At 44.1% G+C, this 24,960-nt stretch overlaps 1 long non-coding RNA gene across 1 annotated transcript; it reads right to left on the bottom strand.

Annotated features, from left to right (window-relative positions):
* Window positions 1–2,837: 2,837 nt before the first annotated feature.
* On the bottom strand, window positions 2,838–24,899 carry LOC144145625 (uncharacterized). The gene is made up of 3 exons (XR_013317541.1): window positions 24,774–24,899; window positions 23,627–23,729; window positions 2,838–3,039 (listed from the first exon to the last, which is right to left on the bottom strand). It is a non-coding gene; the product is annotated as an uncharacterized LOC144145625 (long non-coding RNA).
* Window positions 24,900–24,960: the final 61 nt, after the last annotated feature.

Consider the following 24,960-nt stretch of genomic DNA (forward strand, 5'->3'; position numbering starts at 1 on the left):
GGCCATACCTTTGGAAACTTTAACTTAGCCATAAAAAGAAATGTGTACGGTGCGCGTATGCTATAATTTACTGGTGTAAAGATCTGGAACAGCCTGCCGCATGACGTAAAAGTTGCTAACAATTTTTCTGTTGCAATAAAAACGCGCTACCTTAAAATCAATGACGCACTTTGAGTTCATGCTTGCAGCTATCATCTGTACGTTTTCTCACACTTATACCCCATTATTGAATGACGTGATTATTCTTATACAATGTGATGACATCCTGCATTTTAAGTGATTCTGGTGCTTTGTTATGATGTATTCATTGTAACCTGCGTGACAAATGCAATTGCCATTGTTATTGCTGCAAAAAATTCAACGTGTTCTTGCTTCTTTCACTGGCTTTTAGAATTGTATTCATTCAGGAAATATGTGCTTTAACAAGTGTTTAGAGTGTCTTTATCGTTTTTGTTTAATTTACTATTGACGATGTGTACTGACATGCGTGTCTGCAATTCTTGCATTTTTTTATTGGACCCCTTACTAGCCGCTGGCTATGGGTCCAAACAGTTTTTGGGTATGTTTTGTAGCCCCACATAGAACCATAAATCGAATTGAATTGAATTGAAATTGGCTCATAAAAAAGAGCTCTAACGGGGTCGTGTGCTGCGCACGCACCTGATCTAAGGGTATCTAAAACACTAAACTTGAAATGCAACATTTTTACGGCTGAAACCTATGGCATTTTTATGATTTCAAGCAAATTGTCCGTCATAAAATTCCCAAGTCCATCATCTTCACAGATTTCTTGAGCGTAGTACGTGCATTGGCATCCATCCAGCTTTGTAAAAAATCATATTATTCTTTATTTTATAAAACCATTATGTCAGCAAATGTGTTAAGTCTTGAACTGACTTGCGCTGGGTGCCAGCTCACTTGCAGATCGCCGGAAACGTGACAGCAGTTCGAATTGCCGCTTCTGCTGCACTTACAACCAAAGTTGACCAAACAACAATACCTTACACTGACCTGAAGTCGCACATCAGACAACACCTTCGCCAAACATGGCAACAAGCACACTCAAAGGAACAGACTCACGACGAACTACACGTTATAAAGCCAATCTTTGGAGCATACACCACTGACACACACAACGGACACAATGAAGTTACCCTGGCTCGATTAAGAATAGGGCACACACACGCAACAGACTCCTACCTGCTCACGGTATCTCCAAGACCCCTGAGTAGCAGGTTTGGAGACAGCCTATCCTGTATCCACGTGCTACTTCAATGCAAAGTACTCCACACAACACGACACAAACATTTCACCGAACTCTAGAGACAACACATACCACTGCACCCAGTGTTCTTCCTGTCTGACAATCCCATGTTTTCTGTGAAGCACTTTTTAGATGCGACGCATCTCTTTAACTCGGCTTCTCCCGCGCCGTTGTCGCGGCGTAGTCCACATCCTCGGCGCGGCAGCTGTGCGCTCCGCCGCTCTCACCGCAGCGCCATCTGTGCGTCAGCGCGGTCAGATCGCTCCCGTAGCCGTGCCAGCTGTGCGTTAGCGCGAAGCTTGCGCTCGGTTAACACATGCGCATGCGCTGGTATGCGCTGCTATGCGCTCCTCTCTCTCATGCCGCTGCATATAAACGCGGTAAGTGCGCCGCTCCGCTCAGTCGTTCCGCCGCCGGCGCTCCGATGACATCGCCCGATGATTTGAATAACGCAACCGCAACCCCCGTTGCGTCGCATCTACCCCATGGTTCCCCTCGCGGGATGATGGTGTAAATTTTTAACCCTTTAGCAGAAGTGAAATTTTTAGACCCCATTTCATACAAGGCATAATCTCAAGCTGGCACTCTACACCAGCCTTCCTCGTTGTCTTTGGCCCATTTTCTGGTGTTCTTGCTTGCCTACTTTAGTGTTTATATCGTAATCTCTCATATGTAAAAACTGTTTTATTGCTCTTTGCCCGAAGTCAACCTTTCGCCAGAAAAACATAACCATCATCTGATAAACATAGCACGTTTGCTAAGTTCTCCGTTGAAGTGACAAATGGCAACGTTATTCCCTGGCGTGCGTGCGTAAGACAAATATATACCCTGTAGTCATCAACTTTGTTCGAAGGGCAGAGAGTTACGTTTGATGCGATCATTGCGAACAAGCATTCTGTTCCATGCTGCAAACGTTTGGTTGTAACTACAGAATAACATTTGAACAGATCAGTAAAAAAATAATAAAAAGAGTTATGATTGATTTGAGCACAACTATTAAGGTCAGTGTATACAAAACACTTTCCAAAAGTCACACGTCTTTTGTGAGTAAGTGCATAACAATATGCGTGTAAATAAAGGTCGCATAAAGAAGCACTAAATCAGTCAGTGTGAAAGTGAAGGTCCCTGATAGGTGCAGAGTAAAAAATGGCAAATAATTTCAAACGAAATCATAAAAGAAATGGTTTACTCTGTACCAGGGGCATACATAAACGTTCAAAAATTGTGAAAACTTCCTAAGTATATCAAAGAAAAATACAAAACAGGCAAGAGTTATATCAATTCGCATGCACGCAATGTGAGAGATCATGAGCACATATTTAAAGTTGGTAAAATAATAATCTACCCTGCTGTTATTTTGTTCAATTCTTGGCAATATCAGTCGCACAATTGTAAAGCGGTACGGCGGATAATGAAGCTTAACATCAATAAAATAAGCGCTTCGGGAAAGTGAGGTAGAGGTTTTAGTGTCAGATATTGCTCATAGCCGAATTTACGCTCCTCCACAATTCAAATACGACATTAGGGATTACCTGGTTGTAACTTTCCGCGCGATGCAGGAAACTGGCACATGTATTTCTTGTTTTTTTGTTTATTGTGTTATTCAAGCAGGCACTTCAACGAACTTTGCAAAATGAAATTATTACAGGCATAGGGTAATTGTCCTGGAACGTTCAGTCATACTCCGCGAAGCGTTTGTAGGTGCAATAACCATATAGTGAGCCATGTCGGTAAGTACAGGTGCACAATGAATGGCATGGATGAAAAACGTCACACTGAAAAACAGAAAAAAAAATAGATTTTAGCACGAACGAAGATATATTAAAGTATCTACATTTTCAAACATTCCACCAATATTCAAAGTTGAAGCAGATGACTGCTGAAATGCGTTTTGTTTGCCAAAAGTTTACAAAGTGGAGTTAATGATCCATCGCGGTAAAAGTGATAAGGTGAAGGTGGTATACCGGCCTATACTATTCAGTTGTATTGAAATGAACAAAAATAAGAATCTGGTTGTCTTTAATCACATCTGAGTTCTTCGCAATATTTGTTTCCATAAAAGCCGTTCTTTGTTCGGAATTGAAAATACTGATAAATTTTAAGAAATAGTGCCTATGACACGTCGCAGCTCGTCTCACGTCGTCATCCGTCTCATCTCGTCACATGGAGCACCAGCAAAGATCACTTCGAACAATGTAGCGACCGCGATTATTGCCAAATTTTCATCTAAAAAATGTTGCCAAAAATCATGGTCGCTACATTGTTCGAAGCGTTCTTTGCTTGTGTACCCTACCACCATACCATCTTCTAAGTGTTATTGCTCCCAATTCTCTAATTATATACATATATATATATATATATATATATATATATATATATATATATATATATATATATATATATGTTGTATGTATTTAGGCGTGGGTTCAATACGCGGCGTGATTTCTTGCGTGAAAACCTTTTCAGCACAGAAAGCGCAAGCGAGTTGCGGGTCGAACGTTTTACGATCTCTTGCATAAACACGACAAAAATAATAAATAAAAACATCAATAAAACTCCGCACACCGCCGTCAGCCGATTTGCAAAGGGACGCAAAAGGCATTGTTTTCTTGAATTTCCGAACGCGCTGGAACGAGTTTGCTGCGAGGTGCAACAGGGACCAATAAGTGGCTGCCGCTGTCACACACGCTGTCACTTCAAAACAGACATGGGAGCAGACGCAGCAAGCTGAGTACGTTTTTTCCTTTGTCTTGTGATTATATTATGTGCATTTAGGGAGAGTTTTTTCATCATCATTATTGAAGGCATTGCTTGCCAATGTCGCTAATATCAGCAGGTGTGGGGCAATAGCGTAGCCATTTCCGCTTCGAAAGGGAATAAAACGCAGGTAATCAGGGTCATCATCAGCTAGAGTTCGCACGATACGACGTATACTGCTGCGGCAAGTTCAGGGTGCCTTCATTGCGCAGGAAATTAACAAATCGAATTTTGACGACAAACTTCAAGCGTGCGATCATTACGTGGGTGGAATCATGAGGCGAGTAAATACTTTATATTAGACGCAGTGGGGGCGCAGAGTTAGAGCATCCGCCTCACGTGTAGAAGGACCGCGGTTAGAAACCCGGTCCCGCACAATTCCCACCAGATAAAATATTCCGCGTGTTGCTTGGATTGCAGAAGGGGCGTGCGGTGGGTCCTGATCCCGCCGAACATTCCCGGTACCGCGTTTCCTCCCCAAGGCAGGATTGGCCACCCTGGTGTAGTAATCGCCACAACCTCCGATGAATACCCCAATTAACCCTCGGCCCTAAGTCTCTAGTGTCTGCGAATCAACTGGCCACGGCTGGGGTCAGACCTGTGAAGAAACAGAGGGTGTCGATCCGGACAGGACGCCATTGGAATGTGAACCTGGCAACGATTAACATCAGAACTTTATCTAGTCATGGGAGTCTGGAGGGGTTGTTCGAGGAATTAAGCGGCAATAAATGGGAAGTAAAGGGTGTAAGGAGGGTACAAGGATAGCTGAAGCCCTCACAGTGCTAAAAATGGACATGTTGAATGTAACGCGGTCTAGTGGGCAAACCAGAACTGGAAGTGGGATCTCTAGTCAACAAAACCATAGCTGGAAACGTAGATGTAAACATTAGCAATAACAAAAGGAGAGCCGGTCTTATAATTAGGCCTAAAAAGAGATACAAGTACTGGCTGGTACAGGGCTGAGCGCCTTCATCCAGACACGACGACCTGCCAGTTGAACGCCTTTATGAACATCTGGAGTCGGTAATGGCTAAAGCAAAAACATGGTATACCGTGGTTATTGGAGACTCTATTGCTTAAGTCGGCAAAACGCAGGCTGGAGACAAGCAGTCGGGAACTTTGGTCTGGATTGTAGAAATAGGAGAGGGGACGTCTTAGTTGACTTCGCAAAGCAATAATCGACGCATCATGAATACCTTCTGCAAACAGGGGGATCCAGAAGTGGACGTGGAGGAGCCCAAATGGGGAACATAAAAATGAAATTGACTTCATACTAGCGATAACCGTAGTATTGTGCAGGATGTGGAAGCGCTCGGAAGGGTGAGGTGCAGTGAGCACCCCATGGTAAAATCTTGAAGTAGGCTAGATTTCAGGAAGGACCCTAATAAGCTGAAGCAAATTGATTGATTGATTGATTGTGGGGTTTAACGTCCCGACGCAACGCAGACGATGAGACGCGCCGTACTGGAAGACTACGGATTAATTTTGACCACCTGGGGATCTTTAACGTGCGCCTAAATCTCGTACACACAGGCATTTTTGCTTTTCGCCTCCATCATAAAAGCGGCCGCCGTGGCCGGGAATCGAACCCGCGACCTCATGCTCAGTAGCGCAACGCCTTAGCCACTGAGCCACCGTGGCGGGTCAGCTGAATCAAATGATCAATAATCTAACAAAAAGGCGGAAATTTGAATTCCGGATCGTGCTGCAGAACCAAAATTCAGCTCTAACGACGTAATGGTTGCCCCGATTTTTTTTGTTGAGGAGGCAGTTGACCCACAGTATATTTTTTACAGGACATAGGCAGTTTAGCTTGAATCTAACAGGTAGTTTTCGTTTACCGGCAAAGAAATGCAAACAGGCTGCATTACATTTACATATAGCCTGAATTTTCAACATTTAAGCATTGCTAGCAGCTTTATAAGAAGTACCACATGCACAAGTAATTTAGGCACTTAAAATTTGACCTGATGCTTGATTAGACGTCGAAGCTTGAAAACATGCTGTTCCAGCCTGCATTGCGGGTCCAGTGACAGGGCAGCATTCACTGTTTATATGTAAGACATTTTTCTACCTTCCTAAGCTCACACAGTCTCGTCGTGATCGGACAGAAATGCTTGTGTGGTGTGACGTTATTTGTAGCTGGCTTGCGTAAACTGTGTTGACCGTAACCTGTAGTGCATATGTTCAACGTGTTCATTCTTACAAATATGCTTGTTATGGGGGTACAATCACGGTGCGAAAACGATTAAACACGATGTGGGTTTGCCACCGTGCTCCTTCGCTGTCCCGTTTTTTTTTTTTCGTAAGGATTTCTACTTGCCTACCCCTTGGTGGTATTGGCACGCTGAGACGTTCACCATGTGATTCTGAGAGAATTTTGATGGAGCCATGAAGACAAAATACAAGTTTGTGTTATTCGAAAGGTTTTGTGTTTTATAGTGCTCCCAGCACTTGTCCGAATGCAAACAATAATTTATTCACTGAGAAATTATTTATTTCAAAATAAATTTTAATTTTCCCGCTAAATCGTGCCTTTTTGTGCTCTGCAATGACATCACCGGAACCGACCGTTATCCAGCCGATTGGGAAGCCTTGTTTACCGTAAGTGAACCTAGATGGTGCCACCAACTGTGGCAAGTCGCTTTCTGCTTTTGCTTTGTTTTTGGACGTATTTAAACCTGGCTTGTTTTTGTTCTGGGAGAAAATAATCGTTTCGTGAAACATAGTGCTCGCTCGACAAATATGGTCATGTATCAACGTTGCCTGCGTCAATCGGCCAGTGTTGTCTTAGACAATCCCAAAGCACCGCAGTTCTGTGCAGCTAAACCAAGCATAATGCGCTCAGCACCAACAGCAGTACGCATCAGTACTTCCATGTTTTCGCGTGCTTTCCTAACTTGTACTGTTTGTCGCACCATTCTTACTGCTGTAAAAAGAATGTTCCCTTATTTTAAGCGCAAATAGCTCATTCGGCAAGCTTCTAGGCTCTACCTAATTTGCGTTTGCTTTTGCCGCCCTCCGCCAACTGCAGAGCTCGTTGTTATGACATAGGTTCTGTTAAGGAAAATGAGCTAGTGGATCGCATGGACATTCCCTTTCTTCTCTTTGTGCTTATTTGAGTGGTTAAAAACGGTGTGAGTATGATTTTAGCAACACAACACTTTGAATGAACCAAACTGGTGCCTTCTCTTCATGGCTCCTTTAAAATCCTTAACCACGTTTCGCACCCCCTGGACCACAGAATATGTTTGCACTTTTGAAATCTGGGGCCACAGATTTCTACCACCTACGGATATTTATTAGGCTTAGTTTATCATTTTTTCACTGTAAGGGTGCTTTTGTTCTTTTACCGTATGGCTGAAATCCTTGTAAGGATTGTCATGCATGTACTTATCTTTTAGCCTGAAAGAACTGAACGGGCCTTTCTCGCACCTACCAAAAAAGAAATTGTGTCATGTCCTGTCAGAGCGATTATTTCAGGGCGTTATACCGCATTTTTGCGCCTTTTTTACTACTTGAACCTCCATTATTTACAGGACCAGGTGTTTTACATGGAGGATGTACATTGTGATCTAGCAGAAGAATTGGCTGCCTCCTGTTTCGTTCTATCCTGCATGACTTGTAGGTAGATTTCATTACGACTGTGAAATGCCTAAAAACCTCGATTTTGAAAGCTGAGAGAACCTGAAAACATGTCAAACCATTGTGGCATCCTTGTGATACCTTAGTGATATTAAGAAATAAGAACATTGTAGAGATGGGACAAAAAATAAGGAACTGATGAGGGTGATTAACTTTCTGATGTCTTTCTTATTTTTTTCCACATAAGGGCTGCGTCCTTGCTCCATTAACATAATTATAACGGCTGTGTCAGCTTTGTTCACTGTGGTAGTTGCGTAGTGGCCAGAAAGGGTTGGGATTGTTCTTCTACCGCCTATTACAAATAAACTAGACCTCTAAACTTCCCATCATCATCATCATCATACCACCGCCATCATCATCATCACCAGCCTATCTACGCCCACTGCAGGGCAAACGCCTCTCCCATTTCTCCAATTACCTCGGTCCTGTGCCAACAGTGACCAATTCATCCCCGCAAACTTCTTGATCTCATCTGCCCATCTTACTTTCGGCCGCCCCCTTCAACGCTTGCCTTCTCTAGGGATCCACTCTGTTACCCTTCATGACCAGCGGTTATCTTGCCTTCGCATTACATGCCCTGCCCACCTCCATTTCTTCTTAATTTCTACTAATATGTCCTTAACAGCAGTTTGCTCCCTGACCAACTCCGCTCTCTTCCTGTCCCTTAATGTTACACCTATCATTTTCCGCTCCATTGCCCGCTGAGTCATTCTCAATTTAAGTTGAACCCCCTTAGTGAGCTTCCCGGTTTCTGCCCCATAGGTGAGTACCGGTAAGATGCAGCTGACATACACTTTCTTCTTCGGCGACAATGGTAGGCTGCTATTCATTATCTGAGAATGTCTGCCATATGCACCCCACCCCATTCTGATCCTTCTAATTATCTCTGCCTCATGGTTGGGATCTGGGGTCACAACTTGGCCTAAGTAGATATATTCGCTTACCACTTCCACTGCCTCGCCACCTATCTCAAACCGTTGTGCTGTCCCGAGGTTATTGATCATTACTTTAGTTTTCTGCATATTAATTTTGAGGCCCACGGTTCTACTCTGTTCGCCCAGTGCGGAAAGCATGCTTTGCAATTCGTCCCCCGAGTTACCTAGCAAGGCAACGTCATCAGCAAGTCTGAGGTTACTACCCACCACGGTGGCTCAGTGGCTAAGGCGTTGCGCTGCTGAGCACGAGGTCGCGGGTTCGATTTCCGGCCGCGGCGGCCGCTTTTCTGATGGAGGCGAAAAGCAAAAACGCCCGTTTGTACGAGATTTCGGCGCACGATAAAGATCCCCAGGTGGTCAAAATTAATCCGGAGCCCTCCACTACGGCGCGCCTCATCGCCTGCGTTGCGTCGGCGCGTTAAACCCAACAATCAATCAATCAATCAAAATCTGAGGTTACTGAGGTATTCTCCATTAACCCTTCCACCCACGTGTTCCCAATCCAACGTTCTGAATACTTCTTGTAAACATGCTCTGAATAACATTGGAGAGATTGTGTCTCCTTGTCTGACACCCTTTCTTATAAGTATTTTACTTCTCTCTATGGAGGATGATGGTAGGTGTAGACCCATTCTAGATATCCTCTAGTATTCTTACATAATGCTCATCTACCCCCTGGTTCCGTAATACCTGAATGATCTAGGGTTTCGACCGAGTCAAATGCTTTCTCATATTCTATGAAGGCTATATATAGGGATTCAGTATACTCAGCGCACTTCTCTATCACCTGATTGATCGTGTGAATATGGTCCATTGTTGAATAACCTTTATGGAACCATGCTTGTTCTTTAGGTTGACTGAATAAGGTTGTAGAAATTCGGTTAGCGATTACCTTGGTTAGTATGTTGTAGACGACTGACAGTAAGCTGATCGGCCTGTAATTTTTCAAGAGCTTCATGTCGCCTTGCTTATGGATTAGGATGATATTCGCCTTCTTCCAAGATTCCGGTACCATTGCGGTCATTAGGCATTGCGTGTACAGGTTTGCCAGTTTTTCAAGCCTGTATACGCAATGCCTAATGACTGCAATGGTACCGGTCAGTGCGGGTACCATTGCCGGTACTGTTGCCGGTATCATTGCCGGTACTGTTGCTGCAACCATTGCCGGTACCATTGCCGGTCATTGCCGGTACCGGCTGTAAACTTCTACTCAGGTCATAATATGGATTACATTACGTTAGGGAAACAATTCCATGCACCGAGAAATAGAATTCAGGTGAATTCACTTCAGTGCCCTAGATGCAACTAGTGCCTAGCAGGGAAAGGAGTGTATAGCATGCCTTTTTGCCACTTGGTTTCTTGTAGTGTAATGAGTCTCACTGGCCATCGTCCCTCCCCCCTCAATAACAGCTATTTACTCCAGCAAATTTGATGATGGTCCTAGTTGTAGAAGGGTACTCGGCAATTGAAGAAACAGCTGTGGGGTGTTCTGTTTTGTGTATCAGACTTTGTTTGGAATATTGTTATGCAGCCACGGATATTGCAGGGTTTTTGTAGGAATATAGATTATTGGAGCAAACGTGTGCTCAGCAGTGAACATAAAAAGACACAAACCTCGAAGGAGTCAGCAAAGGGACGAGCACGGATGAGCGTTGGCGAATTGAATGGCGCAGGGTTTCTTTTAAACTCATTTATTTAGATCGAGAACATTTTGCATAAAACACAGGAAAAGCTAGGTTGGGGATCGCAAAGCAACACCCGTTCCATATCAAACAAGGCTGCTGGTGCAACATGCAAATGAAAAACGGGAAAAAGACGCTTCCCTTAAAAATGTTGAGATTGCAGGGCGTTGCCAGGTGCTTGTAACAAACCATTTTGTAAACATCTGAAATGGCGTGGTTGGGAATATTATAATGGATCTAGTAGGAAAAATCTGCATTACTACCCAACAGTATGAATGTTCTGTGTGCAAACATATGCAAAAATGTTTGTGTGTTGTTAGCATTCGAGTGCAGGTTACAGAGTAGTCAGCTCAGGTCACTCACCGCGGTAGCTTTCCTCATTGCCGACAAGCATAAACCCTTAAATTAAATTTGCTGTATTCGATCGCCTTAATTCTTTCCCTGTCACTGGTGTTACGATTTGTTTTCGCATTTCCCTCCTCAGTGTCACTGACATACCGGTGCGTTTTCTGTTGTGCGTTGAAAAATTCGCGCCATGGTGTAAAGTTCGCGCCCCGGCACTCTTTGTACCATCTCTCAAACCTTAGTAGCTTGTATTTTCCCAAAGTACATAGATACCACGCCCAGCTTTCGTTGCTTGGGGGGCATGGTCACTCCGTTCGCTGTACATCTGCTGGTATGAGTGACCACGTGGCACGCGTGCAATTATGGGTGCAAGTGTTCTGCCATCCACCATGGTTTTCTAAGGTTGTTTCTACTTTCCCTTCCTGTGTCTGGTATGGCACGCCGAGTTTTGCAAGTGAACACCTCGTTTCAGCAACAACCTCGTGTTTCAGCAGCTCATGAGGTTGTTGTATTAAGGGTGTATCCTCTTTTTATCTCTATCTGCCATCATGATTCCAGAAGGCACCATTTCTTTGCGTTGTGGGACTGCTGGAATTGCTCTCTATACGTGCCGTTACTTTCGGATGGCTGCCCGTGCGGGGCCTTCAACTGCGGATAGGAGCGATGGTTCTTGGATTCCAATTCCATTACGAGCTGAGCACGAATTTGCACTTTGAGATTCTCTCAACGGAGGGAGAGGTGTGAGTTCCACAGCATCAGATTCTGATGTTGAAACGGTGTGTCAACCTCCCGGAAGTGTCCAAGGCCGACTTAAAATATCTGGCAAGGCGATTTCTCACCCACGCTTTTTGCTTTTGACGCGTTATGTTCCAGACGCTATCGTAGTCAAATAAATCACTATGTTCCTTCCCTGATATTTGGGAAACCAATCCGACACTAGGGGTGCATAAGACCAGAAACCCCCAACTGTGAAAGAGTTAATACCCCCGACATAATTTTTGAAGAGCCCCCCACCCCCAGTCGCAGACATAGGGTATACATGAGCACCTTAACGCCCAAAGGATGAATTTATTTTTGTATGTAGCAATAATTATAAAATTGACATGTGGGTGTACATGCTCTTCCGCTTTCTTTACCGATGTTCTGGTCGCCCCATCGCACAAGGAAATAAATTGAAGACCAAACCTAGAGGTTGGTCAGTTCATGGTGATGTGCGTTTCCTGAACAAACTAGACAATTCAAGTGCTGTCTCGTAAACGAAATGCACAATAAAACTGCTGCCTTTATAGGTTCCAAAGAACGTGGAGACACAAGCAACTACTCATGATGACGACTGATCAATGCCTGTATTGGCATGTTCATGCAAATTTATGTTCTCTTCTGCGCCCCCTCTCGCTATCACTGTTCCCACAGTGCCACTGCAATAATCTCATCTTTCAAATGTTCTTGTGAGGCTATATGAATGCCCCTCATGAGGAGGCCATGAATCTACTCAGTACTTAGTTCTGGGTTATGTTGCCTATGTAACAGTATGTCATAGTTGATCGTAAGCTCATTGGTTATTTATTTGGTCTCAATTTTGTGGCTAATTTTGCAACCTAGAAGTTGTACTTTATCTTTCAGGATACTTGGTTCAGTTTTGTATGGGAGCATCCCTCATATTTATAAGCATGACCAGCAAATGTTCCAGAGACATGTTTATTTAAACGCCTTCATATGAGATCAATGCGTTTGTCAGTTTAGGTTCAAGTGTGGCAGTGGCTATCCCATCCTGTGAGGTGTACAGATGAGGATACAGCTGGTGTGGCAGGCGGCAGTAGCTCTTATGGATCCAACCTGAATACAATAGTGAGGTTTGCAAGAGTCATATATGATTCATGTGATCTTCGTCAGTTTGCTCTTACAGAAACACCTGCAGCGTGAACCCTGACTGTGGAGCTGCCTGCCATTTTCCACACGCTGCTGGCTGTTGGGCGCTTCTATTTGACAGCATGCAAAGAGCAGTGAAAAGGTGGAAGCTGGTGGGACACATAGAGGACGGAAACCAAAAGGTTTCTTGGAGGACGCAGAAAGTCGGTAACGAAATTTTGATACAGGGGACACACAAGGGACGAATGCGGTCTGTTGCCTTCGAGACATACAGGGGACACACAAAGGCAGTATGGTGTCTCTTGCCTTTGGAAGATAGACTGGACGCATGGAGGACGGAAACACACAGGACGCTTGGAGGACGCAGAAGGTCGGTGGCGAAATTCCAACACTGAGAAAACGCACAGGACGCACACAGTCTCTTTCCTTCGGGATGTGGACTGTCTTGTGACTGGACAAGAAAATTTTTTTGAGGGCAGTGCTGTTTTTGGGTAAACCGGTTGCTTTCCTTTTTGCAGTCAAGGTTTCCCAAGCTCATTTTTCCTTTCTGCGGTCTTCTGTGACATTGATGTTATGGGTGGAGGCTTTCCGACCTCTATTTCACTAAACGTCTCACTAATTACTAGATAAATATGCGCCAACGCCTGCTTTTCATTTAAAAGTTACCCCCTCGCCTTTTTGTCGATCAATAATTTTTGGGTATTATTTTTTGAGCTTAGTTTTTATATCGTTCCAAAGCTTCTTCGATGCACTTTGGCCATTCTTCCATATTTCTGCCATCCATTGTTCGCTTTTCTTGTTTAGTTAAGTTTGCACCATTTTCAGCACTTCTATTTTTTACCCCGATGGCTCTCCCATTGTTTCTTCAGAGGCTTCAGCGCGATACCAGTTCTTTTTGCCTCTCTGTTCTCTTGACGCCTTTTTCTGCTGGTAAATAGCTTCTTTTATTTCCTTACCCCACCACTTTCTCAACTTTTTCTTCCCTTTCCATCAATTTTGTTGCTTGGATTCATCCAAATTACGCTTTGTGAACGCGAATATTTCATTGTTATCCCAATTTTAGTATGGGAACTGATTTATTTTGGCTTCCATCTTATCACCCATAATTTTTATAACAGCTGATTGTTCAAGTACGTTCTTCCCGCTGTACCGATTTCTGGACTTGTCACAGTTGTGATCACAATACGCAAGGTAAGTCGCTTGTGGGCGCTTGCTAACACGTCAGATTTTTTCATCTATTCTCATTGCCGCAACCTTTCGTATACTGTCTCGTCGGGTAGACTATAGTGCATGCTGGTCTGTCTGTTACCCACTTCCCCCATTATTCGCCCGTCACACCTGTTTCTGTGTTTACAATTACTAGCCCGTTTCCCTAGCATAGATCCATGCCTAGAGAACCATGGTAATCTGTGTATCCATTGAAAATTTCTATCTGGGTATGCATATCTCGAACTTGGAAAATTTCACCCGAATATTTGAACTTTTTGTTTATGTCTTTTCTCGAACAATTTACCATTTCAATTTCCGCCTTAGCTTCGTTTCCGGTCCACAGATACACAGCTCTTCACCGCGTATTTACCCCAGCTATCATGCCTTCAACCCATAGATGCTCTTTACAGCTTTCGTGCAATCTCTGCCGTTCAATTACTCGTTTAAAAGTCATGCCGGCGGCTCCCCCCCTCTCTTCGTTCTGGTGATCTTGTTGCACCCTTCCTACACATAATTGTCTATGACAGGTGGGGCTTCTCAGTCTCCGAAGTAAGTTTCGGCTGTGGCGTACACGTTTATTTCTCCCGCTTCAAGTTGATTTTGGATTTCTACCCAATTATGGGGGTTTCGACTGCCTGCCTGCCTATTTAAGCAGGTGAATAAATATTTATGGCATTGGTTTTTTTTTTCATTTTCGTTTCAAATTACGCTATTAATATTTTGTCACTTACAAAATTGTTCGCTCTGTTGTTTTCAAATAAATAGCCTTTGTCAAAGATCTCAGCTATGTCGATAGGTTCTTCGGTCAGCTCTAGGCCTGGCTGCCTCCCAGCCTTGAGTGTGCATATGTCCCTCACTTCTGATCTGTTGCCTAGTTTTCGTTCCTTAGCTTCGCGGGGCCCCCTAAAGAAGCTACCGCTCCTGCACCTTAGCGCCACCCCACCTTGTTTCCTAGTCTAGGGCTGAAGTAAATTCCGTCCCAGAGAAACGCTTGCCTATGTCCAATGCTGCCCAGTACCCTGCTCACGTCCATCACTTCAAGCTTAAGTTCCCTACCGCGCCTCTTGACCTCGCTGTTAACAGGGAGTACTGCCCGTTCGGTGCGCACGTCCTGCTTTGTCACCTCCGGCACGGTGCCGTCTCCGATTAGCACATTTGGTGCCTTCGCGAGCAGGTTGTTTACCCTCTCGCTATCTTTTGGCCAAGTATTCCCTCCCCCCTTGAGAACATCGTTAAGCCCCGTGCAATTCAGCACAAGGTTTCTAGCTTTACTGGACAAGGCCAGCTGCCCTTTCGCTTTTGTCATCACCGTGTGCATCGTTTTACCAGGGAAACACCCAACCTTCACAAGCTTATCCCCCGCTACCCCTTCAACTACGACAGCGCTGCTCCCGTTCCTGTTAGAATCTCACGCAATGATTACCATGCCATCATCTACCACGTACTGCTCTTTGCTGGCACCCGGCTAATCAACCGGTTTTTCGAGCCCATCTTGCAGCATGTGGGAGTACTGTTGCATTTCGTATCCTCCGCCCCGCCGTTCACCTCTGTTCTTGCCTCCGCTCTGATGCATGGGCCGCGATGTTCCTCATTTCTGGCAAAATAACGGCCCTTTCTAGGTTGCTCTAAGCTGCTTATAACGTTCCCTTAACGGCCCTGCGCTCGTCGCCTTCGTTACTTAGCACTGCCTCCAGTTCTGCAAGAGGCTTAGCTAACGCTACATGTTCTAGCCACAACACCACTCTTCATAAACGCCACGTACCACATTCGCCTTCGTCTGCCTCGCCACCATTCCTCTTAAACCCCTCTGAATTTACTTGTCGCTGACCACTACGACAGTGCGCTACCTGTCTACGCGTGTAAGTCATCTTGGCTGTAAACCCGAAACAACAAGCAAGAACCCTGCACATAAATACCGAGCTTCCGCTGTCCTCCGCTGTCCCTATCGCTCCGCTGTCCATCCTTACAGAACCCGCTGTGGTCGGAGCACAAAATATTAAAGCCATTCCACTCAATGTGACAGCTGTCGCAAGTGCACAGCAGTGATTTAACACAAAGCCCTGTGGCGCCGTTATCCGCTCACTGCAACCACCAATCACTCTCTTCGTCATCCTGTCTCATTCCCCTCCTGATGAATTCAACGGAGGTTTGTCCAACACGTTTCAGGATTCCCCTTTTACAGTGCTGGCGCGCCCTTGGCCTGAAACGTCCCCAGTGGGGCTTATGTTGTTTTTGCTCTTGCTTTTCCTCTCGCACTTACCGGCGTTGCACTGCCACTTGTTTCCTTTACTATCGTAAAAACTAACCCAAGGAGCGTTCCTAACTAAATGAACGCTGGGGCGGCCGGTTTTTTACGTGTGTTTTGCATCAAATGTATTTCCAGTTTTCTTTGGGATATACAACAGGGAGATGTATTACAAGCACTAGTGGTTTAGGAGTTTCGAGCGCCTATGGCTATATAAACCGCTTTGAATTTCGAAGCATCGGTAGGACACCGCGACGACAGCCGCTACGAAGGAAGGATGTGTGGCTCTACTTGGGCTCAGCGAGCGAGCTACAACGATTAGGCGAGCCCCTAAATTGCTCCGCATTTAAAACACGACCGTACCGCTCGACTACACTGACCGCAATACATCCACATGAACATTGTGAGCCTTAAAAACTTCCTCAAACCTCCGAATAAGGCGTTTGTGCGGGGCACAGAAAAAATCATTCTTATGATACAACTCAACAACAACGGAAGTAACAGAAAACAGACCCTTTATTTCTTGATGGGTGATTCGCGTGTAGAGGAGGCCCCCTACTTGGTGCGTAGCGTTAGACGTTGAGTGTTCATAAGATCCTATCGAAAATAATTTAGGGAAGCCTGCGAAATTTAAAGCTTATCGAGGATCTCTGAGTACTGATCCTCGCAAATAAGCTGGAAAGGACGAGTCGCACACTGTCACCTGAAAGATGCTCTGAGGAAAGTTCTCTCTCGTTTTGTGTATTGCAAACGTGGGCGGAAGAAAGTTTCAAAATTAATCAGAGGTGTGGGAAGCTGGGAAAACAAGCAGAAATACTAGAAATAGGCTTTTTAATGCACCAAGGCGTAAAATCAGTCCAGACATACATACACGCATACATACGTAAATACATGCATACATCATCATCATCATCAACAACATCATCATCACAAGCCTATCTACGCCCACTGCAGGGCAAATGCCTCTCCAATTCTTCTCTAATTACCTCGGTCCTGTGCCAACTGTGACCAATTTATCTCCGAAAACTTCTTGATCTCATCTCCCCATCTAACTTTCTGCCGCCCTCTGCCACGCTTGCCTTCTCTAGGGATCCACTCTGTTACCCTTAATGACCAGCGGTTATCTTGCCTTCGCATTACATGCCCTGCCCACGTCCATTTGTTCTTCTTAATTTCTACTAGTATGTCTTTAACACCAGTTTGCTCCCTGACCCACTTTGCTCTCTTCTTGTCCCTTAATGTTACACCTATCATTTTCCGCTCCATTGCCCGCTCAGTCGTTCGTTCTCAATTTAGGTTGAACCCTCTTAGTGAGCCTCCACGTTTATGCCCCGTAGGTGAGTACCGGTAAGATGCAGCTGTCATACACTTTCTTCTACAGCGACAACGATAATCTGCTATTCATTATCTGAGATTATCTGCCATATGCACCCCACCCCATTCTGATCCTTCTAATTATCTCTGCCTCAAGGTTGGGATCTGGGGTCACAACTCAGCCTAAGTAGAAATATTCGTTTACCACTTCCACTGCCTCGCCACCTATCTCAAACCGCTCTGCTGTCCCGAGGTTCTTGATCATTACTTTAGTTTTCTGCATATTAATTTTCAGGCCCACGGTTCTACTCTGTTCGCCCAGTGCGGAAAGCATGCTTTGCAATTCGTCCCCCAAGTTACTTAGCACGGCAACGTCATCAGCAAATCTGAGGTTACTGAGGTATTCTCCATTAACCCTTATTCCCACCTATTCCCAATCCAATGTTCTGAATACTTCTTGTAAACATGCTGTGAATAACTTTGGAGAGATTGTGTCTCCTTGTCTGCCACCCTTCCTTATAGGTATTTTACTGCTCTCCCTATGGAGGATGATGGTAGGTGTAGACCCATTCTAGATATCCTTTAGTATTTTTACATAATGCTCATCTACCCCCTGGTTCCGTAATACCTGAATGATCTAGGGTTTCGACCGAGTCAAATGCTTTCTCATATTCTATGAAGGCTATATATAGGGGTTCAGTATACTCAGCGCACTTCTCTATCACCTGATTGATCGTGTGAATAAAGTTCATTGTTGAATAACCTATACGGAACCGTGCTTGTTCTTTAAGTTGAGTGAAATCTAAGGTTGCAGAGATTCGGTTAGCGATTGCCTTGGTAAATACCTTGTAGACGACTGACAGTAAGCTGATCGGCCTGTAATTTTTCAAGTCCTTCATGTCGCCTTTCTTATGCATTAGGATGATGTTCGCGTTCTTCCAAGATTCCGGTACCATTGCGGTCATTAGGCATTGCGTATACAGGTTTGCCAGTTTTTCATGTACAATTTCTCCGCCATCCTTCAAGATGTTTGCTGTTATCTGATCCTCAACAGGTGCTTTGCTCCCTTTCATTTCTCTCAAAGCCTTCCTAACTTCTTCGGTCGTTACTGGTGAGATGTCTATCTCCTCTGAACTACTGTGTCGTTAGTCATTATCCTGGATGTACCGGCTACTCTACAGATACCTATAGAGCTCCTCGGCCACTGTGACTATTTTATTCCTATTTGTGATTGCATTGCATTTCTTATCCTTAAGTGCATACATCTGACTTTCCCCACGGCAAGACGTCTCTTCACTGCTTTCAGGCTACCTCCGTTCTTTAGAGCGTATTCGATCCTCTCCATATTATACTTCCGTATGTCAGCTGTCTTACGCTTATTGATTAGCTTCGAGAGCTCCCCTAGTTGTATTCTGTCAGCTGCGGTAGAGATTGTCATGGTTTGTCGTTTTCTGATTAGATCTTTCGTTTCCTGTGAACGTTTACCAATATCCTGTCTAGCCGTAGTGCCCCCGACTTCTACTGCACACTCCGTGATAATGCCTGTAAGGTTGTCGGTGGCTTCCTATGTCGTAAGCTCGGCTTCCTCGTTAAGAGCGGAATACTGGTTCTGCAGCGCGATCCTGAATTCTTCTACTTTACGTCTAACTATTAGCTCATTTATCGGCTTCTTTCGTACTAGCTTGTTGCGGGCCCTCCTCAAATCTAGCCTAATTCGAGATCTTACCATACGGTGGTCACTACACCTTACCCTTCCGAGCACTTCCACATCCTGCACGACGCCAGGGTTATCGCATTGTATGAAGTCTATTTCATTTTTGTGCTCCCCATTCGGGCTCCTCCAGGTCCACTTCCGATTCTCCCGTTTGCAGAAGAAGATAATCATTATGTGTAGGTTATTCCGTTCTGCAAACTCAACTAGTAGGTCCCCCCTGCTATTTCTACAGCCCAGACCATAGTTCCCAACTGCCTTGTCTCCAGCCTGATTCTTGCCTACTTTAGCATTGAAGTCCCCCATAACTACGGTATACTGTGTTTTTACTTTAGCCATTGCGGATTCCACATCTTCATAGAACCGTTCCACTACTTGGTCGTCGTGGCTGGATGTGGGCGCGTAGCCCTGCACTACCTTGAGCTTGTACCTCTTATTTAGCCTAATTACAAGACCTGCTGCCCTTTCGTAATGCTATAGTATTCGTCTATATTGTCAGCTATGCTTTTATTGACTAGATACCAACTCCCAGTTCTCTTCTGTCCTCTAGGCCACAGTAACATAGGACGTGTCCATTTTTCAGCACCGTAAAGACTTCGCCTGTCCTCCTAACCTCGCTAAGCCCTATCACATCCCATTTAATGCCCTCTAGTTCCTCGAACACCACCTCGAGACTTGCTTCGCTAGATAAGGTTCGCGCGTTAAACGTTGCCAGGTTCAGATTCCATTGGCGGCCTGTCCGGATTCAGGGATTCTTAGCACCCTCTGCTGCGTCACAGGTCTGAACGCCGCCGTTGTCAGTTGCTTCGGCGCCGCTGGGGACTGAGGGCCGTTGGGTAATTGGCGTATTCATGGGAGGTTGTGGCCGTTACTACACCAGGGTGGCCAATCCTGCTCTGGTGAGGGAGTTCATTACCGGCAATGGTCGCCGGGGTCAGGCCGCAGCCCAAGCCCCTTTGTGCAATTCCATCAATACGCGGATTCTTTTTTTCTTTTTTTTAATCCGGTGGGAATTGTCCGGCACCGGGATTCGAGCGACGGTCCTTCTGCACGCGGGGCGGGTGTTCTACCTCTACTCCATCGCTGCGTAGAGGTAGAACACCTACATACATACATACATACATATATACATGCATACATACATACATACATACATACATACATACATACATACATACATACATACATACATACATACATACATACATACATACTTACATACATACATAGATATACATACGTACATACACAAATAAATGCATACATACATACAATCGTACCTACCCACATACATACATACATACATGCGAGCGGTTCAAATGGTAACGGAGCCATAACCGCAATTTCATTAGCATACCGAACCCGAACTCCATTACAAGGAAAAAATGTACAAATGCCTGTACGTGATGAAGCGGTAGACTACGCTCTGTTGATAATACACGGTCTACGTCATTTGCACTGTGATTTTTTACGTATCCTAGACCTCCTAACCACCTACTCTTTCTATTCATCCCGATCAATACGAACATTGCTAACGCGCTGTTATGTGTCTTGCTTACAGCGATTCGGCGAAAACCTCCACTACTCTCTACGGCATAAATGTTCCATTTCATATTTCCTTTAAAAACGTGGCCAGGAGGAAGGTGTGAAAACTTGAAAATTTGTATTTATAAGAATCAAAACAGAGAGGGTGCATACACTGACGGGCTTACCAAATTCACCCGCGAACCTAATTGAAATGTTACATTTTTTACCGTGTTCATTGAGGTATCTTCACCAAGATGCCTATTTTGCTTTAAATATTTCCTCAATTTCTGAGGTTGCACATGGAGACGTTCGGTTTAAAGTACGCTCAAAATGAAGAAGTTTCTGTGTTTTACGAAGAATAATAACGACTATAAATACTGCACACAAAACTGCAAAGCGTATTACGCACTTTTCTTACATAAAACTATGTCACCGTAATTTGCAAGCACTATATATTTATACGTTTAAGAGTAGATTGCGGTAAACTACACAAAATACATGTATATACAGGTTAAAAAGTGTCTTGATTGTCAGTGCTCGTTCCGCCAGTTTCTTTTGCTGTGTCCACCGTTTCAGTGCTGCTTCGCTTCGAGAGATATAGATTTGCTGAAATCCCCTGCTCGCAGTTCTGCAACTACGTATACGCCAACCAGAAGGATGGGCTGAAGCAGATGACTTCAAGAACCCGGCAACTCAGAGGGGCTATGTCTTCTACATTTCCTAATATATTACTTCTGTCAGCCTGTTTTTCGCATAATTTGTAATGGGACTGCCTGTATATAATAATGCCGATGCCGGCTAGAATGGCAACGTATTCATTTATAGCCGCACATCGGCAGTAGCTATCTCAAAATAGCGCTAATCGGTCAGAGCATTACTCCAATAGGTAGCTTTGATTGAAGTGTATTTAATAAAAAGTAACATTTGCTTACACTCTGCAGCGAGCGACAGCGAACTAATTGCTCTGCGCGACAAAATTGTCGCATGGCACTTGAGCTGCTGCGATGAAGATTTTGTACGTTAATTCCCGTTGTAACACTCATCTTTTACTTGTTTTAAACATACTGCCATCTAATCTTGAGGACGCACGAACCGGTAAGCCGACGTGTTTCCAGCGTTTTCCCAACCAGCGTGTGGACACATTGGCCGGATATTGCGAGCATATCGGAAACGAAATAGTGGGAATCGCAGCCGCCTGCACTTGAGAGAAAACTTGTTGGAGCATTGGTTTGTTGTTTCTTAAAAAAAAGAAAACAACAGAACGTTGTTGCAGTATTCACACGGGTATAAGTTTAAAAAGGGAAGTAAAAATAGCCTTTGTGCCTAGCAGCACCTTCTCCGCGCAAAACATCTAATATCTGAATCCTAAATTTTTAAACAGGCAACAAGGTCCGTATGGGGATTTTCATCGTCGTGTATTCATCGTACCCCACTAGGTAATTTTCAGGGTGGGAGGGGCGGATGAGGTGGTTGAGGGCACTATGCTATTAGTTCCGTTCGTACACTATTGGCTTTAACAAATGATTGGCTTCACTAATTGCATTCTACCTGTGCGCCTTTTTAAACACTGTTCTAGGGAACACAAGACGTCTCAACAGATCATAGCCGCTACGTTTGTTACTTCCTAGGTATTTATTATTCGACTTCAGGGAGCTTAAGCAGACCAGCAGCAGCAGCTTATCTGCGCCCACTGCTGGGAAAAGGCCTCCCCCGTTATTCCTCGCTTGGTAACCAGGCCAAGTGACCATCCAATGAATGATGTGTTCCTAGCTTTTTCACGTGATTGTGCACTTCTGGCGTTTTTGATATTATCTCTTGTTGTCCATTTCACTTGTCGAAACGGTTTGTGAAATACTTCGAGTAGAGATTTTGCCCACCCGAAACAAAACCGGAAAGATTTGATGCCACCCGATTCAGATCCCGAACCAGAAAGTTTTCTTTGTACCGACACACTGTTAGATAAACGATATACTTATACAAATACAACATATAAATGCTGCACAGAAATATACTCGTGCCTTTTGAAGGCCGAGCAACTTTCAGTTTGATAACCTATGGTTAGAATTAAGACTCACTTAACACCTGTAATGTAAATGTTTTTGCAACAGGGTAAGGTGGTGGCCTTAGTGGTTGGAAATATTGGTAACTATATAGTAGTGGTACGTTTTGCGTACAGTGGAGTAGGCTCTAAGAAAAAAGAGAGTTTGAGCAATGTGTGGTACATTTCAACTTTTTTTTTGCCTAACCGAATTCCCTGAGACCGATTTTGAACTCGTTTAACGAAAAGATCGTGGTAATTGCACAAACTCTCCGCGGACGCTGGGAACATTGCGTTTAGGGAGACTAATACGTATATAAGCTGCGTCCGCATCAAACGTTAGGTAGAGGTAGCGTATTTTAAACACATAAGAAACATTTACTTGGCCACGAACGGTCAGGTATGATTCATGCCGAGTAAACACCGCACTCGAGGTGTTTCCGCCATTGTAAAAAGGAAAGCGTGGCATTAGATTCAGCGTTCCGCAGCACTGGCCAGCAGATTCGTTGCAATGTTTCCAACAGATTACCACGACTTGCATCACTCACCAAGCGCCTTAACGCATAGAAAAATCACGTTTATCTCTGTGTCACTGCCGTGCATCTGAGTTAACCCTGTTCAGATTCTATATTGGAGCTAAGTTGTTGTACAGCTTTGTCTTGTATATTCACAGCTGCATGAGCGGTAGTTGAAACACATCTCGTCATTTCGGTTTCCCCATGTTTCCAAAAAATTCAGGCTGTATTGTGAAACTTATATTTTGAGGATATAGCTTGACGTATATGAAAACCCAGAGACATTATACACTCCTTGTTTTGTATCATCTATTGCCTCTGCTGCCACACCGAAATGAAATTTCGGACAGGCAATTAATGCTTGCAAAAAAAAAATATTGCTAAGCTTTACATTAAGATAATATTACTAGCGTTTTGTGGTGCGCCTGAATTAGACGAAGTGGTGAACTTTAAAGTATGACGTGTGACCAACCAAATAAATGTAAGGCATCTGAAAGCTTATTTTTGTTTCCAGTTTTATCTGGTAGCCGCCAATAAACCTGTTCATTTTAGTACTGAAAAAATACTTACGAAGCCAAAACACTCCGCAGCCCCCGAGGTAGGTTTTGGTGTTGTAGTTGTTGTAGTACTTGTAGTTGTCATAGTGTCAGTCGATGACTCAATAGGTGTTTCCCTACAAATAAATACATTCTCCAGATTTTCATGAAACCGAACATTCCTTCAAGTTTTATGTTTTAACTTTGTGCGTTACATAATTAGCGCTTTTGAAAATATAATTTCAAATATGTATTTATTGGGCTATTCGGTTTCCGGTGATGCCGTACTATTTGATGTATCCGGCACTTTGCTATTCAATCCCATACCACACAAGGTTTGGTGCACCAGGTCTGAGGTATCAAAAGCGTCACTGAGGCCGATTGCATTGATGATTTTTGCTTCCATAGGCCTGACAACCGGATGACGTATCATGTTTTTTATTAAATCTAAAACTTGGGCATGTGTGTTAAACCAAATTAGGACTGCAGCGTATAGAAGCTAAAAAACAAGAAATAACAAGAAATGAAGAACACGAACACGCAAGCCGTCCAACACACCTTCTTTGCCCTTCCATATTCTGAAACAACACTGGTGGATAGCCAGTGAAAATGAAAATCTATTTCTATTTTTGTGAGGAAAAAATTAGAGCGCAGGCTTGACAGGCATGCAGGCTTGACAAACTCCGTGCTTCTGTTACCGCTGATCACTTCGAAAACCAACTATTTTTTCGACATCATTGTTTGAAAATGGAAAAGTTAAAAAGAAATATATTGTCCAACAACGACAACGAAGGCAAAAGGAGAGCTAGTTGGAGAGGTTAGCATGTGTGAGCATTTCTCCTCAGTTTTTAACTGTTGATGTTGTTTTCTTAATAAAAGGTGGTTTGACGTGCCCAGACTGCGAGTGACCTGAAAATTGCCCCATCGTAGGGTGCTCCTGGATGCTTTCGTCCGCTCGGAGTTCCGCAACCTGTGTAAGATATTGAAACGCCTAAGCGTTCGCGTTTCGGCTTCATTATAAAATCACTTGCCGTGAAAAAAAATAATCCATCTGTGCCTTTGAAATTGCGAGCACGACTTTGTGCGGCCTCTGAATACCGGTAAATAGGGAGTCACCGTTTTGACGATAAGAGCAAACTGCATTAAAAAAAATGATGTATTTAAAACGAGCAACATCTTACCTGTGCTTGAAACATGTACCGTTCCTATCCCGAAGTGCTGTGGAGCTGCTAATCAGCCGGACGCAGTAGCAGCCCGGTGGACAAACAATTCCCAAGTTTGGGTTGCACTGAAATACAAAAATATTAAAATAGGCATAGACAGCAGTGCAGCGTCTTATGAGCAGCTGTGTTTGTTGACTGCAGTTTA

Source organism: Haemaphysalis longicornis, unplaced genomic scaffold, assembly GCF_048455015.1.
Source record: "Haemaphysalis longicornis isolate Haplotype H1 unplaced genomic scaffold, Haemaphysalis longicornis Haplotype H1 scaffold_7, whole genome shotgun sequence".
Taxonomy (NCBI): Eukaryota; Metazoa; Arthropoda; class Arachnida; order Ixodida; family Ixodidae; genus Haemaphysalis; species Haemaphysalis longicornis.